This window comes from Bubalus bubalis, chromosome 3 (genome assembly GCF_019923935.1).
Source record: "Bubalus bubalis isolate 160015118507 breed Murrah chromosome 3, NDDB_SH_1, whole genome shotgun sequence".
In the NCBI taxonomy this organism is placed as follows: Eukaryota; Metazoa; Chordata; class Mammalia; order Artiodactyla; family Bovidae; genus Bubalus; species Bubalus bubalis.
In genome coordinates this window covers 166,768,029-166,789,313 of record NC_059159.1, presented here as the reverse complement: position 1 = coordinate 166,789,313, position 21,285 = coordinate 166,768,029, and the positions used below count along the sequence as shown (strand labels likewise).

At 40.4% G+C, this 21,285-nt stretch overlaps 2 long non-coding RNA genes across 6 annotated transcripts in view; one reads left to right on the top strand and one right to left on the bottom strand.

The window, feature by feature from the left end:
- The window catches only part of LOC123332966, a 55,622-nt gene extending 52,612 nt beyond the window's left edge, over positions 1-3,010 (bottom strand). For both annotated transcript variants that reach the window (XR_006550187.2, XR_006550185.2), the window contains exon 1: positions 2,612-3,010. This is a non-coding gene — a long non-coding RNA (uncharacterized LOC123332966). The remainder of the gene's footprint in view (positions 1-2,611) is intronic.
- On the top strand, positions 1,196-16,131 carry LOC123332965. 4 transcript variants are annotated; one of them, XR_006550184.2, is made up of 5 exons: positions 1,196-1,332; positions 3,150-3,230; positions 3,679-3,789; positions 5,540-5,707; positions 12,933-13,253. It is a non-coding gene; the product is annotated as an uncharacterized LOC123332965 (long non-coding RNA). The 4 variants fall into 4 exon arrangements; XR_006550183.2 differs by lacking the exons at positions 3,679-3,789; positions 12,933-13,253 and adding an exon at positions 15,833-16,131; XR_006550181.2 differs by lacking the exon at positions 3,679-3,789.
- The last annotated feature ends 5,154 nt before the right edge of the window (positions 16,132-21,285 follow it).

Below are 21,285 nucleotides of genomic sequence, written 5' to 3'. Positions count from 1 at the left end.
GAAATAATGTCATTCCAATTCCTACTCTCACAAATGATGAAACAAAGACTTACTGAAGGAGATGGGCTTATGATAAATTAGCAGTGCTGGGAGGTGGAGTCTAGGTAGTCCTATTGTCTTTCTGGTTAGGGCTCTTGATTTGCTAGACTCCACAGAGAGGTCTTACTGACCCTGGTACAAGGGATTAGATAAGCCAATTAGTCAGTTTACCTTGACAGGTGCTAGCAATTTGCATCAACAATAATACAAGTCCTGGGAATCAGATTAATTGAACACAAGCTCTGCCTTCAAGGATTGGAATAACAACAGCTGAAATGTACCAAGGGTTTATTATATGCTGAGCAGAATTTTTTAAAAGTATTTATTTTTGTTTATTTATTTGGCTGTGCCAGGTTGTAGTCGTAGCATGCAGAATCTAGCTCCCTGACCAGGAATCGAACCTGGGTCCCCTGTTTTGGGAGCACGGAGTCTTAGCCACTGGACCACCAAGGAAATGCCCTGAGCAGACTTTCAATGCATTATTTACACACATAGACACTTGTATATGTATATATCCATTTAATCTCTACAACTACCCTGCAAAGGTGATGCACATACATACTGAGCACTCAATGCACATTTCCAGAATTAAAAATATTGCAGTGTTTCAATCACTCTTTCTTCTTTTGAGAAATCCGTAGACTCACAGACACTTGTAAGAAATAATGCAGACTGATCCCGTGTGCTGTTTACCTAGTCTCCCACAATGGTAGTATCTTGCAATATCACAATCCAGAAATTGACAGTGATACATTGTGTTACCAGCAAAGCCCATTCACAATTCCCGGCAAAATAAAAATAGATCCCAGGTAATAAAATTAAATCTAACTTTTTTTTTCCTTTTCCTTTGTGCTTCGTCTAGTTTCATTTGCTCATAGGATGCTGCATGCAGTGGCCTCCGCCCTGTGCTTGGACCAGTTAATGAGCACGAGGGGCGGAGGCCGGCCCATGCGGTGAGGGCGAGTGCTGAAGCATTGTGCGTGGAGTGCAACTCAAGACAGCAGCCGCAGGCCTTGCGCAGAAAGGCTCTGTGGTCCTGAGAGCAGCAAAAGCTGCCTCGAGGCGAGAACTCCGCCCCTCCCCACTCAGGAGACTCTTACAGGCTGATCCTAATAAAGCTGATCCCTATAAAGCAGCTCCTCCTGCACCCTATCACGGAGAGCATGGACTCTATTGCGGGAGCTGGCACCTGAGTTCAATCAAAGAACTTTGTTTTTGAACCAAACTCCATCTCACTCTACTGGCGCAAGCAACACCTGCCGGAGGACGTTTGATGGGAGCCAACTCAAAAGGGTAACAGTGTGTGTGTGTTTAGATGTGTATAATTTTATCACAAGTGTAGGTTTGCATATATACCACCACAGTCAAACAGCAATTTGATCACCACGTGTTCCTTCTATAGCTATTTTCCCCCCATTATATTATCTTGTAGTAAACACATTTACCTCTCTTCCTCCAACACCATCTTCATCCCTAATCCCTGGAAATCCCCTCATCTCTTTACATTTACCATTTGAGAATATTGTATACATGGAATCATACAGTATATAGCCTGTTGGGATTTGTTTTTTGCTGTGTGTGTGTGTTTTCTTTTGCTTGTTTGATTTTTACTTCAAGATTTACCAAAGTTGTATCAACAATTATATTTGTTTTCATTGCTGAGTCATATTCCATAGTATGGATGTACCACAGCTGTTAAGAATAACTATGTACTTTTTTTTTCAATGGGAACATAACTCTTCATTCTCAAGGGTAAATGCCCAAAGGTACAGTTGCTGGGTCATATGATAACTGCGTATTTACTTTAATAAGACACTGCCAAATAGTTTTCCAGAATGGCTGTGTCATTTTAGACTTTCACCAGCGGTATATGAGTGATTGGTTTCTCCACATTCTCAGCAGCATATAACACTTATTATACTGGTTTTGATAATGTAACTGGGACACAGGGTGGTCAAGTAACCCCAGTTATTCACTCAAAAAGTATTTTTTGAGCCAAATACCACTCTATGTGCTAAGGATACAACAGTAAATAAAACAAAACTCTCTGTCCCTGTGGAAGAGATGTTCCAGTGAAAAAGATAAGCAATGTATAAACGAAAGCCAAATAGTAAAAAACCACGGAATGTTACACAGTGACAAGCTCTAAGGGCAATAACCAAGTAGGGAAAGGTGAATGGGGCATTTTGGGTAGCTTTTAAATTTTAAAAAGGGTTGGCCGTGCAGGTGACTTTCTAGTAAAGATCAGAGGAAGTAAGGGGACCAGGTTTCTGGGCATTTCAAGACAGCACACTGGAGACAGAGGGAACAGAAAGTAGAGTAGCCCCCTGGCTCTTATTCACAGGGGGATATGGTCCAAGACCTCCAGTGGGTGCCTGAAATCTCAGATAGCAACAAACCCTAAATATATCATTTCCTTCTATGCATACATACCTATGGTAAAGTTTAATTTATAAATTAAGCACAGTAACAGATTAACAACAATAACTAGTAATAAAATAGAACACCTGTAGCAGTACACTGTGATAAAAGCTATGTGAATGTGGTCTCTCTTTCAAAACACAGCACTCACCCTTCTGGTGATGATGAGATGAGATAAAAAGCCTCGGTGATGAGCTGAGATGAATGATATGGGCTGCTATTGACCTTCTGATGATAATGTCAGGAGAATCAGCTGCTTCAGGCGGTTTCTTTTCTCTTCTTCACAATTTCACAAATGGAAGGTCTGCCTTAATGGTAGAGCTTAGCAACCTCAGCATATGATGTTTTTCTCTCCTTATTAAGTCAAGAACTTTCATCTTTTCACCTAATGGAAGCACTCTGTGGCTCCTCTTTGGCAAATCTGAATTGCCAGCATCACTCCTCTTGCACTTTGGGACACTACCAAGCCAAAGAAAGGTTCCTTGAACACAAGCACGGTGATACCATGGGAGTCCATCTGATAACTGAGAGGGCTACTAAGTAACTAAGGTACGGGGGTTGCTGAGGAAAAGGAGGAGTCATGTCACTGGTAGAACCTCGTGAGATTTCAACACGCCACTCAGAACATCCATGAAATTAAAAATTAGGAATGGTTTATTTCTGGAATTTTCCATTTAATGTTTTCAAAGCGTGGTAACTGAAACCAAGGAACGTGAAACTTCAGAGAAGGGGGACCTACTCTACACAGCCCCAGTACTGGAGCCACCTTGGTGAGTTTGAGGTACCTTAAGGAGTTTCTGGAGGCTGGACTGAGGGGATGCAGTGTGGGAGGTAACAGGTGGACAGATCAGGTAGGGCGATGCTCATTTTGGGACCGACACTGGATTTTACTGAGAGTCACCAGTGGGGTTTGAGCAGAGGAATGACTTCATATGACTATGTACTTTCTAAATGTCTTTTTATTTATTTGTATGTGCTGTGTCTTCGTTGCAGCCTGTGGGATCTACTTCCCTGACCAGGGATCTGACCTAAGCCCTTTGCATTGAGAGCACTGAGTCTTAGCCACTGGACTTCCCAGGAAGCCCATGAGTGTGTTTTTACAGGATCATGGTTCTGTCTTTACCCAAGATTCTATAACCAAGGACCTGAAGAGGCTAGAATGCCTCAGGTTATAGTAGAGAAAAAAAAATAGCATTTTATAACAATACCACTCGGCAGGGGACACTGTGGAGATTTTATGAACCAGGAGAGACTAGAAAGGGACCATCTCTACCTGTGAGGAGAGGATGCTGCTCTTTGTCTCCCATCTGCCTGCTCATCAGCTTCCAGGTGAGGGCCAAAAACAGCTGGTGATAATCACTACTCCTCTCTCCCCTTCACCCTTATCCTGTTTCCCACTTCTCTCTGCTTCTCTCTCTCCTCTTCTCTTCTATCCTTCCTCCAAGTCTTTTCTTTAAAAAAATGGAGTTTAGGGCAATCTGTAAATCTGTAAAGGAAACTTTCTTATTGCCCTTCTTCTTCTGATTACTTCATTAAAAGTTTAACATGTATTAACTAGTAGCTTCTCCTACTGTCAACATTAGAAGCTCAGAGGATACTTCATTAAGCTTCATTTTTCTCCCTTAGTTGTTAACTATAAAAATCCCTTTGCAACTTACTCAGAGCCTACTACACCATGAAATGGATCAATGAATAATTAATCAATTAATAATCACTACCCCACTTGAGGTGTACTGAAGATCAAAGGAAAGAGCACATGTGAAAATAGTGCTAGATGATTACATGTAAAATGATACCTTCTCAATATTTCAATAATAGTGTACAGTAATTTCAAACTTAAACAGAAAAGTTGCAAAGAACATTATGAAGAAGATCTGTATCCTTTTCACATAGTGTTGATTTGCTAGGGGTACTAAAACAAAGTACCACAGACTGGATGGCTTATACAATAGAAGTTTACTGTCTCAGCTCTGGAGAGTCAAAGATCAAGTCTAAAATCTGAAACCAAAGTGTATCCAGGGTAAATTCCTTCTGAGGGCTTGTGAAAGAAGGATCTGTTCCAAGTCTCTCTCTCCTTGGCTTACAGATGGTGGTCTCCTTTTGTCTCTTTACACTTCTTCCTTCTGTGTGTCTATCTGTGTCCAGATTTCCTCTTCTTGTAAAGACATCAGTCATATTGATGTAAGGCCCACCCTAATGACCTCCCTTTAATTTCATTATCTCTTTAAAGACCTTATCTTGAAATAAGGTCACATTCTGAGGTTCTGGGGCATAGGACGTCAACATGTGAATTTAGAAAGGGGAACATCATTCAACCCATGGATTCTCCTCATTTGCTCTCTCTTCTCTCCTCATACCCATTGTCATTAGTCTTTCTGAACCATCTGAAAGCAATAGCAGGTATAACCCCCTCCCGTGACTCCTTAATTCTCCAGTACGTATGCTGCTGCTGCTGCTAAGTCACTTCAGTGTGTCTGACTCTGTGCAACCCCATAGATGTCAGCCCACCAGGCTCCCCCGTCCCTGGGATTCTCCAGGCAAGAACACTGGAGTGGGTTGCCATTTCCTTCTCCAATGCATGAAAGTGAAAAGTGAAAGTGAAGTCGCTCAGTCAGGTCCCACTCTTCGAGACCACATGGACTGCAGCCTACCAGGCTCCTCCGTCCGTGGGATTTTCCAGGCAAGAGTGCTGGAGTGGGGTGCCATTGCCTTCTCCCCTCCAGTATGTATACCACCCAGGCAAAGACAGACTCTTGCATTGCCACACAACAACTCTCCAAATCAGAAAATCGATCTTGACACAGCCCTACCATCCAATCTATTATCCATACCCCATGCAAATTTCGCCACAGTCTCAACAGTATCCAATTTGTTCTCCTGGCCAAGGAGCTTCTTCAGAAATTCGTTGTTTTAGTTAACAGCTCTCATTACTCTCCTTCAGCCTGGAACAGTGGTTTGGACTTTCTCTGTCCTTTTTCTAACAGTTTTTAAGAGCACAATCTGTTCAATTTGTAGGACAAACCTCAACCAGAGTCCGTTATTTCCTTACAACCTAACATGGGCCATGCTTTCTTGACAGAAGCAGCAGAGACCTTGCATCTTCTCAATGACTCATGTCAGGAGACACATGATATTGACTGGTCCCGCCAGTGGTCACAACGTGCATCACCTGGTCATAGTGCTAACTACCAGATTGCCCTACAGTGAGGTCACCGTTTTCCCTCTGTAGTTGATGAGTCTTCGAGGGGTAGGTATTCAGAAATTACTCTGGCATCTTGTTTTCCAGAACCCCACCCACTGCCTTAGCATCCATTGATAGAAAGTGAAAGTGTTAGTCACTTGTGTCCAACTCTTTGTGATCCCATGGACTGTAGCCAGCCAGACTCCTCTGTCCATGGAGCTCTCCAGGCAAGAATACTGGAGTGGGTAGCCATTCCCTTCTCCAGGGGATGGATCTTCCTGACCCAGGGATCGAACTTGGGTCTCCTACATTGCAGGGAGACTCTTTACCATCTGAGACAAATAACTTCTGCCTAAATCAATCCAGCCAAGTAGTGATTTTTCTATTTCCATTATTCCTTCTACATGTATCAGTTGGCATCTTTCTCAAGGAATTCCCTTGTGGCTCAGCTGGTGAAGAATCTGTTGGCAATGCGGGAGACCTGGGCTCAGTCCCTGGGTTGGGAAGATCCCCTGGAGAAGGAAAAGGCTACCCACTCCAGTATTCTGGCCTGGAGAATTCCATGGGATCGCAAAGAGTCGGACATGACTGAGCAACTTTCACTTTCAGTTTTTCTCAAGGAATAAATGTCCCCTCACCCTGTTTATTTATATTTTTGTTTATATCAAGTATGGGCTCATGAACACCAGTTGCTTTCATGAGTTGTTATATGTCACTATCACTATTTATTTTGATGCTTAAATTGTCCCATCTTTGGTCCTTGGGAGCAACTACTAGCTGATTCCTATATCTTTTTGACATGCCTTGTATTCTTTCAACCTTTCCTTCATGGCAAACCAAGATAACCTACAATCATCACTTTTCCTTTCTTAGTTCTGGAAACATCATCATTCCTTCTTGTGAAGTAAGATATTTAGAAGCCAAGATCATCTGGGTATTCAGTGTGTTCATCATTATTTTTCTGGCATTGCTCAATGAACTCTTGATTGACAGAGGTAGGGAAATATATATGCATGTCATTATATGTATGACTATATATATACACATGCGTGTATGTGTGTGTATCTATACACATAAGTATACACATGTGTGCATGCTGTCATTTCAGTCATGTCTGACTCTTTACAACCCTATGGACAGTAGCCCACCAGGCTTCTCTATCCATGGCAAGATAGAGATGGGATTCTCCAGGCAAGAATACTGGAGTGGGTTACCATTTCCTCTTCCAGGGGATCTTCCCAACCTGGGGAAAGCTGTGTCCCTTGTGTTGCAGGTGGGTTCTTTAGCACTGAGCCACCAGGGAAGCCCATACACATGCATACATATATGCTTAAATACGTATATGCATACCTACATGAGTTCATGGCAATCCTCTGGGTGTTTCTGAATACCCACAAATTTCATGTCGCTCTTTCCACCAAAGAGAAAATGCATGTCCCCTTCATTTGAGTCTGGGTTAACCTCTGACTCGTATGTAATTCCATGGTTATGGCAGAAATGATGTTATGTGATTTCTGAGGCCAGTGCAGAAAAGACCATGCAGGTTCTGCCTTGTTCACCAGAATGCTTGCACAGGAGCCCTGGGCTAGCATGGGAGAAGCTCAGCCACCCTGGGGGCCCCAGATGACTCCAGCCCACTGTGCCCAGGCCACCCCCTGAGGAGGCCCCAGACACCAGGGAGCCAGGCTGTTCTGTGCCCTCTTGTGTTTGCCTGGATTCCTGACCCACAGGACCTGCGAATAGAAAACGTGATTGCTATATGCAACTCAATTTCAGGAAGGTTTGGCATGTAACTAGAACAACTTCTAATTCTAATACCTCAGGCTTCTTTCTAGATTTCACCCTATTTATGTTTCTAAATCATTTTTTCAACATTGAGAAAACTGGATGTCATTTTCAAAATATTTACTCGTTTGCTCAGTCATTTGCTTCATGTAAGCAATCTCCCCACCATCCTGGTTTCATCTTCACCTGCCCCCATCTGCTCCCTTGGCCACTAGGTATCCTCCTGCACTCCCCCACTGCACACACACACACTCACATGATCACCTCTGAGCAGCCGTGCTCTGCGGATGATGCCACGACCACATGTCTCCGAAACTCTACTTCCTCAACTGCAGGGCATGCATTTGCTTCTGTGAAGAAGACGGAAGAGAAGAAGGAAAGGAAGAGGGTAGAAGGAAGAGACATTCTGTTGTTATTCTGATTATATCACTGCTGTAATAGCATAGCAGTTGGGAAGTTACAGCTATGCAGACATTGGTACAGCTGTGGTGTGGTCTCCAGCATATAAAGGACACTTGACTGTAAACCTTGGCATGAATGAGTTTCTCCTCGCATTTCTCTAACAGTGTCCTCTCTCTGACTTTCAGCTCCTTGCTTATCCAGGGGTCTGCTTTGCTTTTGACTTGCATGCTGTCTCATTTGAACTGCCTTTCATTGTCACTATGGTTTATAGTTTTCCAGGCTAGCTTCATCCTGAGGGCAGATAAGGTTGGTAAGGAGAGAGTAGTGTTCTCTTCTCGACCACCCTCAGGAATGCCTGAACAAGACTCTACAAGGGACTGGGGATTGCAAAACAGTGGGTGAGAGTGGGAGCCAGAGGAATCCTTCTGATTACGCACAAAATGACCCTGTTTTTACAACCTCAAGAGCAGCTCATGTAATACACATGCACTTTGAAATTGAGAGTATTGTTTATCAAGTATGTAGTCTTTCTTTTCATGCTGAGTAGGCTGAATTAGAATCCTGGTTTGCTCTTGTTCAGTTCAGTTCAGTCACTCAGTCATGTCAGACTCTTTGCGACCCCATGGACTGCAGCACACCAGGCCTCCCTGTCCATCACCAACTCTGAGTTTACTCAAACCCATATCCATTGAGTCGGTGATGCCATCCAACCATCTCATCCTCTGTTGTCCCCTTCTCCCGCCTTCAATCTTTCCCAGCATCGGGGTCTTTTCAAATGAGTCAGTTCTTTGCATCAGGAGGCCAAAGTATTGGAGTTTCAGCCTCAACATGAGTCCTTCCAATGCATATTCAGGACTGATTTGCTTTAGGATGGACTCGTTGGATCTCCTTGCTGTCCAAGGGACTCTCAAGAGACTTCTCCAACATCACAGTTCAAAAGCATCAATTCTTCGGTGCTCAGCTTACTTTAAAGTCCAACTCTCACATCCATACGTGACTACTGGAAAAACCATACCTTTGACTAGATGGACCTTTGTTGACAAAGTAATGTCTCTGTTTTTTAATATGCTGTCTATGTTGGTCAAAAGTTTTCTTCCAAGGAGTAAGTGTCTTTTAATTTCATGGCTGCAGTTACCATCTGCAGTGATTTTGGAGCCCCAAAAGATAAAGTCAGCCACTGTTGCATTGATTCCCCATCTATTTGCCATGAAGTGATGGGACCAGATGCCATGATCTTAGTTTTCTGAATGTTGAGTGTTAAGCTAACTTTTTCACTCTCCTCTTTAACTTTCATCAAGATGCTCTCTAGTTCTTCTTCACTTTCTGCCATAAGGTTGGTGTCATCTGCATATCTGAGGCTATTGATATTTCTCCCAGCAATCTGGATTCCAGCTTGTGCTTCATCCAGCCCAGCATTTCTCGTGATGTACTCTGCATATAAGTTAAATAAGCACGGTAACAATATACAGCCTTGACATACTCCTTTCCCGATTTGGAACCAGTCTGATGTTCCATGTCCAGTTCTAGCTATTGCTTCTTGGCTTGCATACACTTTCTCAGGAGGCAGGTCAGGTGATCTGGTATTCCAATCTCTTTAAGAATTTTCCATAGTTTGTTGTGATCCATACAGTCAAAGGCTTTGGCATAGTCAATAAAGTAGAAACAGATATTTTTCTGGAACTCTTGCTTTTTCGATGATCCAACAAATGTTGGCAATTTGATCTCTGGTTCCTCTGCTTTTTCTAAAACCAGCTTGAACATCTAAAAGTTCATGGTTCACATACTGTTGAAGCCTGGCTTGGATAATTTTGAGCATCATTTTGCTAGTGTGTGAGATGAGTACAATTGTGTAGTAGTTTGAGCATTCTTTGGCATTGCCTTTCTTTGGGATTGGAATGAAAACTGACCTTTTCCAGTCCTGTGGCCACTGCTGAGTTTTCCACATTTGCTGAGATATTGAGTGCAGCACTTTCACAGCATTATCTTTTAGGATTTTAACTATCTCAGCTGGTATTCTATCACCTCCACTAGCTTTGTTTGTAATGACACTTCCTAAGGCCCACTTGACTTTGCATTCCAGGGTGTCTGGCTCTAGGTGAGTGATCACACTATTGTGATTATCTGGGCCATGATTATCTGGGTTGCTCTTGTAGTCTTTGTCAAATCATTTCCTTCTGTAGCCTTGTGTTCTTTTTTGACAGAATAAGGCTACTACTTCTTATGTTACAGAACTGGTAACTAGAAAATTACCGAAGCATTCTTATATTTTCTAGTAGTTTCTTTAAAAAAGAGGTGTCTCATTAAACTACTTTTTTGATCACTTGATTCCTCTAGGCTCTGTGTTGTGTGGATTCTTAGTTTGTGTTCATGAGTATTTCCCACTGAGTGTTGAGACCAGAAATATAGGCTCTATCCTTGACTTCGGAATAAGTTGAGTTCTTGGTGTTTGTCTTTGCATAAGACCCTTCCCAACGGAGACCCTGAGCTTCCCACATTTATATTATGAGAAGAGACCATCTTTGGGTCCCGAGTCTGAATTCCTATTAGAAATGTCTGATAAAATTGAAAAAAAAAATACAGATTCCTCTCATATTGCCTAGACTTAATGAATCAGAATATGCACAGTCAGGGCTCGCTTGCTTGTTTTATTCAAGAGCTCTGATGTGATTTATGATGCAACCCCCATCTAGCTAACCCCCCCAGATGATCGAGAGAATCATCTTACAGAAATGACATGACATGGTAACTGAGGGTTCCATTTAGGGGACAGGTGGGCACAGGTTCAAATACCAACACCCCCTTCCCTATATACTTAGCTAAGTGACTTTGGACAAGTCATTTAAGCATCTTCCAGCCTTGTTTGTAGTGTAGAGATAAGGATACTATGATCTGTGTATAATCTCTGGGTGAGCTGAGAGTCCCCCAACAAAAATACACACATGTACACTTGGATTTGATCAAATTACTTCCAACTCCCAAATAGCCTGTGCAAGTCCAAGTCCTGCCCAAGGTTTATAGGAGTCCCTGGGAGATACTTAGTTTCTCTTGATATGATGGTCTACCTACCTCTTCCCCTTACTGCACTGATTTAGGCATCAGTTTTTCTTCCAGTCTATGTAACTGTAATAACACAGTCACTCACATTAGCATGCATAAGTTTAGTAGACTTTATTGAAACATTTGTGGGCTTCCCTGGATGGCTGTACACAGACCTGCAAGAATTTCCCTGCTTCTCTGTTTCTCTCTCTCTTTTGTTCCCACTCACCCCCTTCATCTTGCAGTGCCTAAAAGCAGGGTATTGGCTGCTTTTCTTCGGTTTTAATACCAAACATGCATATCCAAAGCCATCAAGTTTTCAGGAGAACAAAGCTCTTTCTATCTGACAGGCTTCCCCCTGCTTTGAACACAGCTGTGGTTTGGGGATAGCAAGCAGACGCTGTTGGTTTGCTGTCTGTCTTTGTTTCTCTTCTTGCTTCACATGTAAAGCACTTCGCACAGTTCTGGCATCTGTGGGTCTCTGATCATGTGTGACACAGCCACACAGATGCAGCCCAGCCACTCCCGCCTTCTGGGGATGTTGCTGTCCCCACACCCACACATCCAAGCCACATTTCTTCTTCTTGGGAATCAGCTGGTATCCACTGCTTTCCGCACATCCAACTTAGTATGTAAATACAAGCATTGTTGGAGAATGATATCTGAGCATGAGGGGTTCAAAAACCCAAAATCTGACTCTAATACAATGATTACTAACACTGATTACCAACATTAATTGATTGCCAATCAGGCACCTTCTGTAAAATTTCTGTCATCCTTTCAAGTATCTGTTTGCTTTTTTTTTTTCTTTGCATGTAAGGAAACTGAGGCTCATGGAAATTAATGACTGAGTCAGAATTTGAATTCAGGGCGCATTGCTACAAAATCTTGTCTTGCTTCACTGCATCAGATTCTCTTCTAAATAATTCATATAGAGGTCTGATCTTTGTTACATTGCAAAGATGTTAACTGATCTAAAAGAAAGATCATCCGTGCACACAGAGATCTAATAATGAAATAATTTTAATTTAATGATGATGGGGTTTCTTTGTTCTTCAATAGTTAAATAAAGTGAACTTTTATCTGTAACTTCATAGAGCATCCACTTATCTGAAACACAGGTGATTTAAAAAAGAAAATAACAAATGATTTCTTTTTTCCCTATATCTTAGTGACTTAACCATATAATAGAACTGATCAACTCTGTGTTTGTCAGAAAAATGGTGGGAAAATGGTACCTTGGGCAAAATATAGTTGATTCACATATTTGAGGTCTTATGACTCCAGGAGGTAGACATGAATATTTGTGGCAATTCCTATTTTAACAATTTGTGTGTGTGTGTGTGTGTGCATGCGTGCACTGTAAGAACTTATTATTTATCCAGTTTTAAAATTTTTGTTGGAATATAGTTGCTTTACAGTGCTGTGGTAGTTTCTGCTATACAGCAAAATAAATCAGCCCCATGTGTACACACAGCCCCTCCTTTCTGGACTTCCCTCCCATCTAGGTAACCACAGGGCACTGAGTGGGATTCCCTGTGCTGTGCAGTAGGTTGTCATTAGCTCTCTATTTTATACATGGCAGTGTACATATGTCAATCCCAATCTCCCATTTCATCCCATCTCCCCCTTCTACCCTCGGTATTCATACATATGTTTTCTATGCCTGTGTCTCTATTTCTGCTTTGCAAATAGGCTCATCTGTACATTTTTAGATTCCACATATATACATTGATATATGATATATGTTTTTCTCTTTCTGGCTTACTTCACTCTATGTGACAGTCTCTAAGTCCATCCATGTCTCTGCACATGGCACAATATTGTCCCTTTTTATGCCTGAGTAATAATCCATTGTATCTATGCGCCACAGAAACTCATGAAGACTATTAGCATTGCACCAAAATATCTTGCTTATTAATTCAATTTAGAAAACTAACATGTACTGAGGTGAATAAAATGGTTTCAATATTTAGAAAATACATATCAGGAAGATTTATACAACTGACATTCATATCTTATTTTACAGTCTATAAAATACCCAATTATTAACTCATTCCCTCCCCAGAGCAAGAGAAGTCTTATGACCATGATATGATGGATGAATGGATGAGAGGACTTAGGCTCAGAGAACTATGCAGGGTTGCTCAGAATGACAAAGTTGGTGGAGGGCATACCCAGGAATTAACCTGAAGTCTTCTGCCATTAAATTTTACATTCTCGTCATTACGTCATCTGAGAGGGAAGCAGATAAGTGTAAGATTTGGCTATGGTATTGGAGAAAACTCTTGAGAGTCCCTTGGACTGCAAGGGGATCCAACCAGTCCATCCTGAAGGAGATCAGTCTTCAATATCCATTGGAAGGACTGATGCTGAAGATGAAACTCCAATACTCTTGCCACCTGATGCGAAGAGCTGACTCATTTGAAAAGACCCTGATGCTCAGAAAGATTGAAGGCAGGAGGAGAAAGGGACAACAGAGGATGAGATGGTTGGTTGGCATCACTGACTCAATGAGTTTGAGTAAACTCCGGGAGTTGGTGATGGACAGGGAGGCCTGGCGTGCTACAGTCCATGGCGTTGGAAAGAGTTGGACATGACTGAGTGACTGAACTGAACTGATACAATTTTTCATAGGCTAAAGCTCAGATTAATCAATAGCAAAAAAAAAATCAATAGTTCAATCATTCATTCAATTGCTATGTATTTAATTCTCCTAATGTGCGAGGCAAATGGCAGGCATATCCAGGAATGCACAAGACATAAGGTCCCAACCTGCATGGAGCTTGCAGACAAAAAGGGAAGGGGAACACTGAGTGAGCATATGATCTGCTCAATGGCAGATCCTTTGGAAAGAGTAGACAATTAATTTTTAGATCTATGGCAATGTGTTCCTTTGTTTTTGTCAGTAAATTCCAGGATAAGAGGCAGACGTAACCCCAAGGTGCCCTGAGCAAGTGTCTGTAGTAATAGAACAGACGTCAGTGAAATGCTGCCGTCAGACTTCTTTCTCCCAGCCCAGTGGTCTCCATGGTCTTATGTCTGACAATGCATCTTTTATTGAAACACACCACATGCTAACTTACCCATGGTTAACCAGAGATTTGTGTAACAAAGACACTTGACTGTTTTATTTACTTCCTTTAGTCAAAGAAAAGAAACTTATTGGAAACTCTGCAGCCAACAGTCTTTAGAGACGTTGAGAAATCTATTTCCCCATTTCTGAAAACTTCAACGTTCAATGCAGATGAGGTTTTTTGGTTTCAAGTTTTTTTTTAATTGAAGTATTTTTGATGTACAATAACTTTATACTAGTTTGAGATGTACAGCTTGGTGGTTTAGCATTTTTACAGATTTTATTCCTTTAAAAGTTTTATAAGATGATGGCTATGACCCGCTGTACTCTAGTACGTCCTTGCTGCTTACCTATTTTATAGAGAGTAGTTTGTTGTTCCTCTTAATTGCACGCTCCTAACTTGGCCCTCCTCGCTTCCCTCTCCCTTCTGGTAACCACTAGATGGTTTTCTATGTACTGGGAGTCTGTTTCTGTTTTGTTATATACCTTCATTTGCATTATTTTTTAGATTTCACATTAAAGTGTTATCATGGAGTATTTGTCTTTGACCTATTTTAGTAAGCATAATATTCTTAGTAGGTCTGTCCATGTTGCTGTAAATGGCAGCATTTCATTTTTATATAATGGAGTAATATTCCATTATAAATCTCCTTTATCCATTTTTCTGCTGGTGGGTACTTGGGTTGCTTGCATATCTTGACTGCTGTAAAGCATGCTGCTGTGAACATTGGGATGCAGATATCCTTTTGAATTAATGTTTTTGTTTTACCTGGATTTATACCCAGGAGTGGAATTGCTGGACCATATGGTAATTCTGGGTTTCCCTGGTGGCTCAAATGGTAAAGAATCTGCCTGCAATGCAGGAGACCCAGGTTCAATTCCTGGGTTGGGAAGATCCCCTGGAGAAGGAAATGGCAACCCATTCCAGTATTCTTGCTTGGAGAGCTCCATGGACAGAGGAGCCTGGCAGGATTTTTTTTTTTTTTGAGGAGCCTCCATGCTGTTTTTCATAATGGTTGTACCGATTTATCAAATATTTAATTTATTAATGATTATGTATTAAAACACTTTTTAGGTTTTTGATGTATGAAACAGTATATGTAAGTTTTATGTATGCTATAAAGCATGATAATATAACCAACACTTTGAACTTAGCATCCAGTTCAAGGACAAGAACATGACCTTTGATTCATGTCTACCTATGTGTTCCTCCCCATCCACATGACTGTTTTGTTATTTGTATGGAAATATTTTATAAAAGTCAAATACTATTCTCTGACTTTTAGCAAAAAGTAGCAATCCTTTCCCCTTTTCATCACTGAGTCTCACTTCCTGAAGACACAATTTCAACATTTTCAAAATATTTCTTTGGGTATTTGCTTCCATTTTCTAAATTATGCAATATCTATTTTTAGTCTTAACTTCAGACGTTATCTATTGATCAGCTATGATAATCTGGCTACTGCCTTTCCTTTGTACCAACATGCAGCATACACATTTTCCTTCCCTTAACTTTTCAAGATAGTTCTACCACGATTTTAATTAAATAAACATTTTAGTGTTTATATTATTAGACTGTGAAAATGTTTTCAGAGCTGAGCCATGAAATATAGCAAAATTACTTCCTTTATTTGTATAAATTTTCTTTTTTGGGTTAACAACTGTCTTAATAATCCATTTGTTCAGGAAGTTCTTTTAAGCCTTCAAATATCGACCAGAACAATGAAACTTTATTTCTGTTAAAGAAAAGACTATCTGCATATCTATGTATCAGTCATCTATATGGGTGTGTGTGTATGTGTGAATGTACATGCTGCTGCTGCTGAGTCACTTCAGTCATGTTCCAAACGTACATAGGTAAGTTAATATATCTGTTTTTTGTCTCCTTAAAGGTCTTCCTCCTGGAGCCCACCAACATAACTCGAACTTCTCTCCAGGCTTTTTAAACAGCTTAGATATTCCCTTTATCATTATCCTGGGTTCTTTTATCTTCAGTATAGAAGCTATGATTTTTTGAATCCCAATCTTCTCTTGTTTATATTTTGGTGCCTTATTTTATTGGGGCATCTGGGCTTCCTGTGTAATTTTTTAGCCCTCACACATTTCAGCCAGTCCTTATTTTACTTTTACATTTGAATATGAGTCTAGAAATTTAGATGTTAGAAATTCTTTACAATTTTAAGAACATTTTTACATTTTGAGAACTGTGGTAGCGTTTTGAGGCCCCAAACATTGTATGTGAACCTGATTTCTTCTATTCTCCAAAAATTTTATGTTCTTCCCAACATCCTCAGTGTTCCTAATCTTTACCATGTTGTGCCTTGATTTATATAATTATTTCACATTCATATGCATAATTATTTCTTCCCCTCCACCATTATATATTATATATACATATATAATATATATGTAAAACTGAATCACTTTGCTGTACAGTAGAAATTAACACAAGATTGTAAAATCAACTACACTTCAATAAAATAAATTTTAAAACAAATAATAAAGAAATCTATTTGAATAACAATGATAAAAAGCAATATATCTCTAGCTTTAGAATGCAGAATTAACTATAGTATGGCAAGAGTAGAAGTTAGAAGTTCAGAGAAAAGGGTGCTATTGACCCCCAAGAAAAAAAATGTAGCATGTTTATCGTGTATGAGAGAAAAATGGATTAATTTTAGAAGTGTTAGGTAGAAACAATTCAAAGGGAATTGTTGATGGATTAGATCTGAGATAAGACAGAAAAAAATGAGGATTACTGTTGATTCATTCATTCATTTCCCTTAAAGTCTGAGTGCAAGTTACTTTTAAAAGGGAATATATGTAGTAAAGCATATTGAGACAGGAGAATATCAATAATTTCAATTTAGACATACGTGTAGGTCATTCAAGTTGAAATTTCTTGTAAGAATTGGATGTACTTTTGAGCCAGCAGTTCTTCTATATTGCAGGTGAACCTAAAATGATAAGCATAACAGGGTGAAATTGGATCCACAAGAGTAGATGAGATGACTCAAAAAGAGTATGACTATTGATAAGGAATATGAGCCTGGACTTCTTCTCTGAGAAAAAGCAGCATTTAGAAGACAGCTAGAGGAAGAGAAACCTCTAGGGGAGTTTGAGACAAAGTCACTAGAGAAGCAGGAAGAAACCAAGTCAACCGAGCTGTAACGATGGAAAAGAAATAGCGTTTAAAAAAAAAAAGAAAAGAAATAGCGTTTAAAAAAAAAAAAAAAGAAATAGCGTTTTGCAAGAGGAAAGGTATGGTTGATTAAATAAAGAATCAAAAGGTGCCCAAAGATTCAGCAACTAGGAGCTCACTGATGATCTTGTTGAAAAAGTTTCAAGGAAAAAGGGGGAGATGCCTAATTGAAGAGGTTTGGAAAGCGAGAAGTGGAGATAAGTAGACTGCTAGTGTAGACAAGATTTTCAAGAAGCTTGGCTAAGGAGAGAGAAAAGTAAACTGGAAGATATGCAGGTAGGAAAGGAGGAGGAGAAAGAGTTGCTCTAGACTGCTTGTAGGGAGAGAACTGAACATGTTAAAAATGTTGAAAAAATCCACTGGGGAGGGAAACGTAGAGAATGAGATAGGGATAGGTACAAAAAAGGAATTTGAGAAGTCAAGTGTTATATAGCACAGATGTAGAGACTTTCTTTTCTTTTCCTCTCTTTCTTTATTTCTTGAGATGAACAGAACAAAGATGGGGAGATGGGTACACATAAAACTAAACGTACAGGTTAGGTTGCAAACAATTGAGGACACTTATTTCTAATGTTTTTATAACGTTGGTTAAAAGGAAGTGAAATAAACTTCTACAAGTAGGGTGGCAGGCAAAATGTAGAAATTTTGCAATAATTATTGTGAAGAAAAGGAAAAGAAAATGAAAACATTACTGAAATTGACTAGAACAGTGAAGGGTTAACCATAAATTAACAGTCATAATTTCATAATGACATCACATGTCTAATGTTGGCATGTGACATCACAAGAAAAATGTTGGTTTTGCAGCCACAAAGAGCTGGATCTGAATTCTGTTCAAAAGTATGACAGTAAGTAAATTAATTAAATTTCTTGAGTCTCATCTTATCATCTGTACAATGGGGTAATTTTATCTACTTTGCAGATTTATACATTAACAGTCCTCAGCACAGAGTGGCTATTACTTTTTATTAATATATTCTTTCTTTTGATGAATATCCATGATGTATTCCAAGTTAAAAAAAATATTCTCCAAAAATTACTAAGGACATTTACTTTTTTCTATATAAGTATAAAAAGTAGTCCTGATAGTGTTTTGCAGAGATATTAACTCCTTATTATGTTACTGTTTACTGAGGCAAACTAGATTTAGTGATCAAATATATTTAGGAAATGTTTCTTCACATTTACATTACAGTATAGAAATGGGTTTCTTTACTGTGAGACTTACTGTCTGTAACATACGCATGTGTATTATGAGTGTTCACAAGAAACACGTGATGTGTGACGGCATCCATGGCCAGTGGTAAAGAATCTGCCTTCAGTGCAGGAGACACAGGAGACTTGGATTTGATCCCTGGGTTGGGAGGATACCCTGGAGTAGGAAATGGAAACCCACTCCAGTATACTTTCATGAAAAATCCCACGGACAGAGGAGCCTTGCAGACCACCGTCTAAAGGGTTGGAAAGAGTCGGACATGACTGAGCAGCAAAGCACAGCACATTCTTTTGGAGAGGCAGCACAAAGGACCCATGTTCTGTAGAAATCTTTAGTAAAGATTTCTTCTGGCCAGAGGCCTCTTTTAAGATGATAGACAAGATTATCAAAACCTAGTTAATGGTAGAAAAGAGAGATCTATACTCCCATTGTTGCAGCATTATTTACAATAACCATGACAGAGAAACAATTGAATTGTCTGCTGATAAGTGAATGGATAAAGTAACTGTGAGTTAAAAACATTCATCCATAGAAAAGCAAGTCCTAATAAGTGTGATAACGTGGATGAACCTAGAGGACATTATGTTAAGTTAAATAAGTCAGATATGAAAGATAAATACTGTATGATCTCACTTGTATGTGGAATCTAAAAAAAAAAAAAGGTTGAAGTCATAGAAACACAGAGGAGAACGGTAGTTCCAGGTGGTGGGAAAAATGGAAAGAAGTTGGTCACTGAGTACAGACTTCCAGTTTTAAAATAAATTTGTTCTGGACTTCCTTGGCACTCCAAGGAGTCCATGCTTTCACTGCAGGTGGCCCAGGTTCAATCCCTGGTCAGGGAATAAAGACCCAGCATAACAACAACAACAACAAAAGATGAATGAGTTCTGGAGATGTAATGTACAGCATAGTGACTATAGCTAATAATAATGTGTTGCATACTTGAAATCTGTAAAAAAGTACATCTTTAGTGTTCCCATTCCATAAAATAAAAAGACAATTAATTGAGATGATGGATATGTTCATTAGCTTGTGGTAGTCATTCATAATGTATAGGTTTATCAAAACATCTTGTTGTGCACCTTAAATTCACACAATTTTTGTCAATTTTGCCTCAATAAAGCGGGGGGGGGGCAAATAAATGGTTGCATGCTCATTCATATCATTGAGAATCTGGGAATCAGTAATTTCTAAATTTGTTTGTTGACATGTTTATTCTTTCTCATCTGTCTCGTGCATACATTTAGCAGAGTATTGATGCTGGCTTACATTGCCCTACAAGAGGCCATTGCTAAATTTTCAGGAATCTTGTGAGTCAGCTGATGTCCTGTTGATGTTTTGAAAATGACCATGGTGGGAGCATTTACACCACAGAAATTGGCAAACAGGACAGATCCCAGCTTCCTCTTCAGAGAGCCTGTTGTCAAGCATGTAGCAGCATGCCATGGACGCTGAGTTCAGATAGTGCAATATTAAAATGAACTTGACATGTTTTCCCACACTTGAGGGTCTTCCCTTCTGGAGAGGGGAAAACAAGAGATGTACCCAATAAATATAAAATGTCATGGAAAGTGATTCTTAATCCTTAGAACAAACAACGGCGGTGGAAAACTAGCTGTGTGTTGGCCATCGCTGGAAGTGCTCCTCATTTGTTGCTGTTGTTTAGTCCCTGAGTCACGTCCAGTTCCTTCAGCCCTGTGGACTGTAGCCCTCGGGGCCCCTCTGGCTCTGGCATTACCCAGGCAACAATACTGAAGTGGATTGCCATTTTCTTCTCCAGGGGATCTTCCTGACCCAGGGACCAAACCCACATCTCCTGCACTGGCATGCAGATTCTTTACCTCTGAGCCACCAGGGGAGTCCCTGTTCCTAATTTACTTTCTGTCAAATTCTCAAAACAAACTTGGTGAAGTAGATCGTGTTATTATCCTTGTGTTGTTAATAAAGAAGGTGGCGTAGAAAGCATAAATATATATATATATATATATTTTAGAAATTACGTAGTTAGTAGGTGGCAGAGTCAGAAGTCTAACTCTGGGTCTCATCTGGTACCCAAGCCACCAGCACGGTGTCAGGTCCCATCTTCCAGGCACTTAAAGGGGTCAGCTAAAGCAGCGGGGCATGCTGAGGTGGGGAAGAGGGAGGAACACAGCAGCGTTCTGCAAATCCTTCATCTCTGCTCGCAATGCGGGGACACAGCCCCTTCTCCCCACCTGCACTCCCTGCGTGAGGTGAGAGGAGTGAGCTGACGTGAGCCCTGTCATTAGAGGTCTACACTCCAATTGTCCTTCTCCCTGGCCAGCGGCCAGATCCCCGGCACTAGTCCATGTCGTTTTTCTCTGAGGTATGCACAAAGTAGAGGTTACTCGTGTCACATCTGTTCTTGCTTTGTGGATCCTTTCAGAAAAAAAACAAAATCCCCGACTTTATTTTCCAAGAGAGACCCTTTAAAAGGGGCCGGATGCAGGGGTGGCCAGGAGGGAAACCTGTGCACGTCCTTAAAAGTGATCTTTCCAGCTTTAGCATTCATAAAGCATACCTTGGCATTTGTGTTCAGACTCTAATGACTCCCCCTGACCTCTGTTCTCAGGTTTAGAATTTCAAAAACGTCACAAAGTTACATTCCTTCTCTGCAAAGGAAATCAGACCTGCATGTCTGTATTACACACCCAGATGCAAAATCTTCACCGAGGACTGCCTTTTCTATGCGTTCTCACCAGAACAGCTTCCCACTTTAAAGCAGCCTTGTGTTTTTGAGTCCTGGCATTTTCGGCAAAAGCCTTTCTTCTGGTTAGGGACCATGTTTGAAATGAGTAGTTGTTTTTTTTTTTTTTTTCATGGAGACATTTCTTTGATTCTTCCATATCATCTTATATTTTCTCTCTTTGAAAATACTCAAGGTACACAGCTGGAGGTGGTTATAGGCA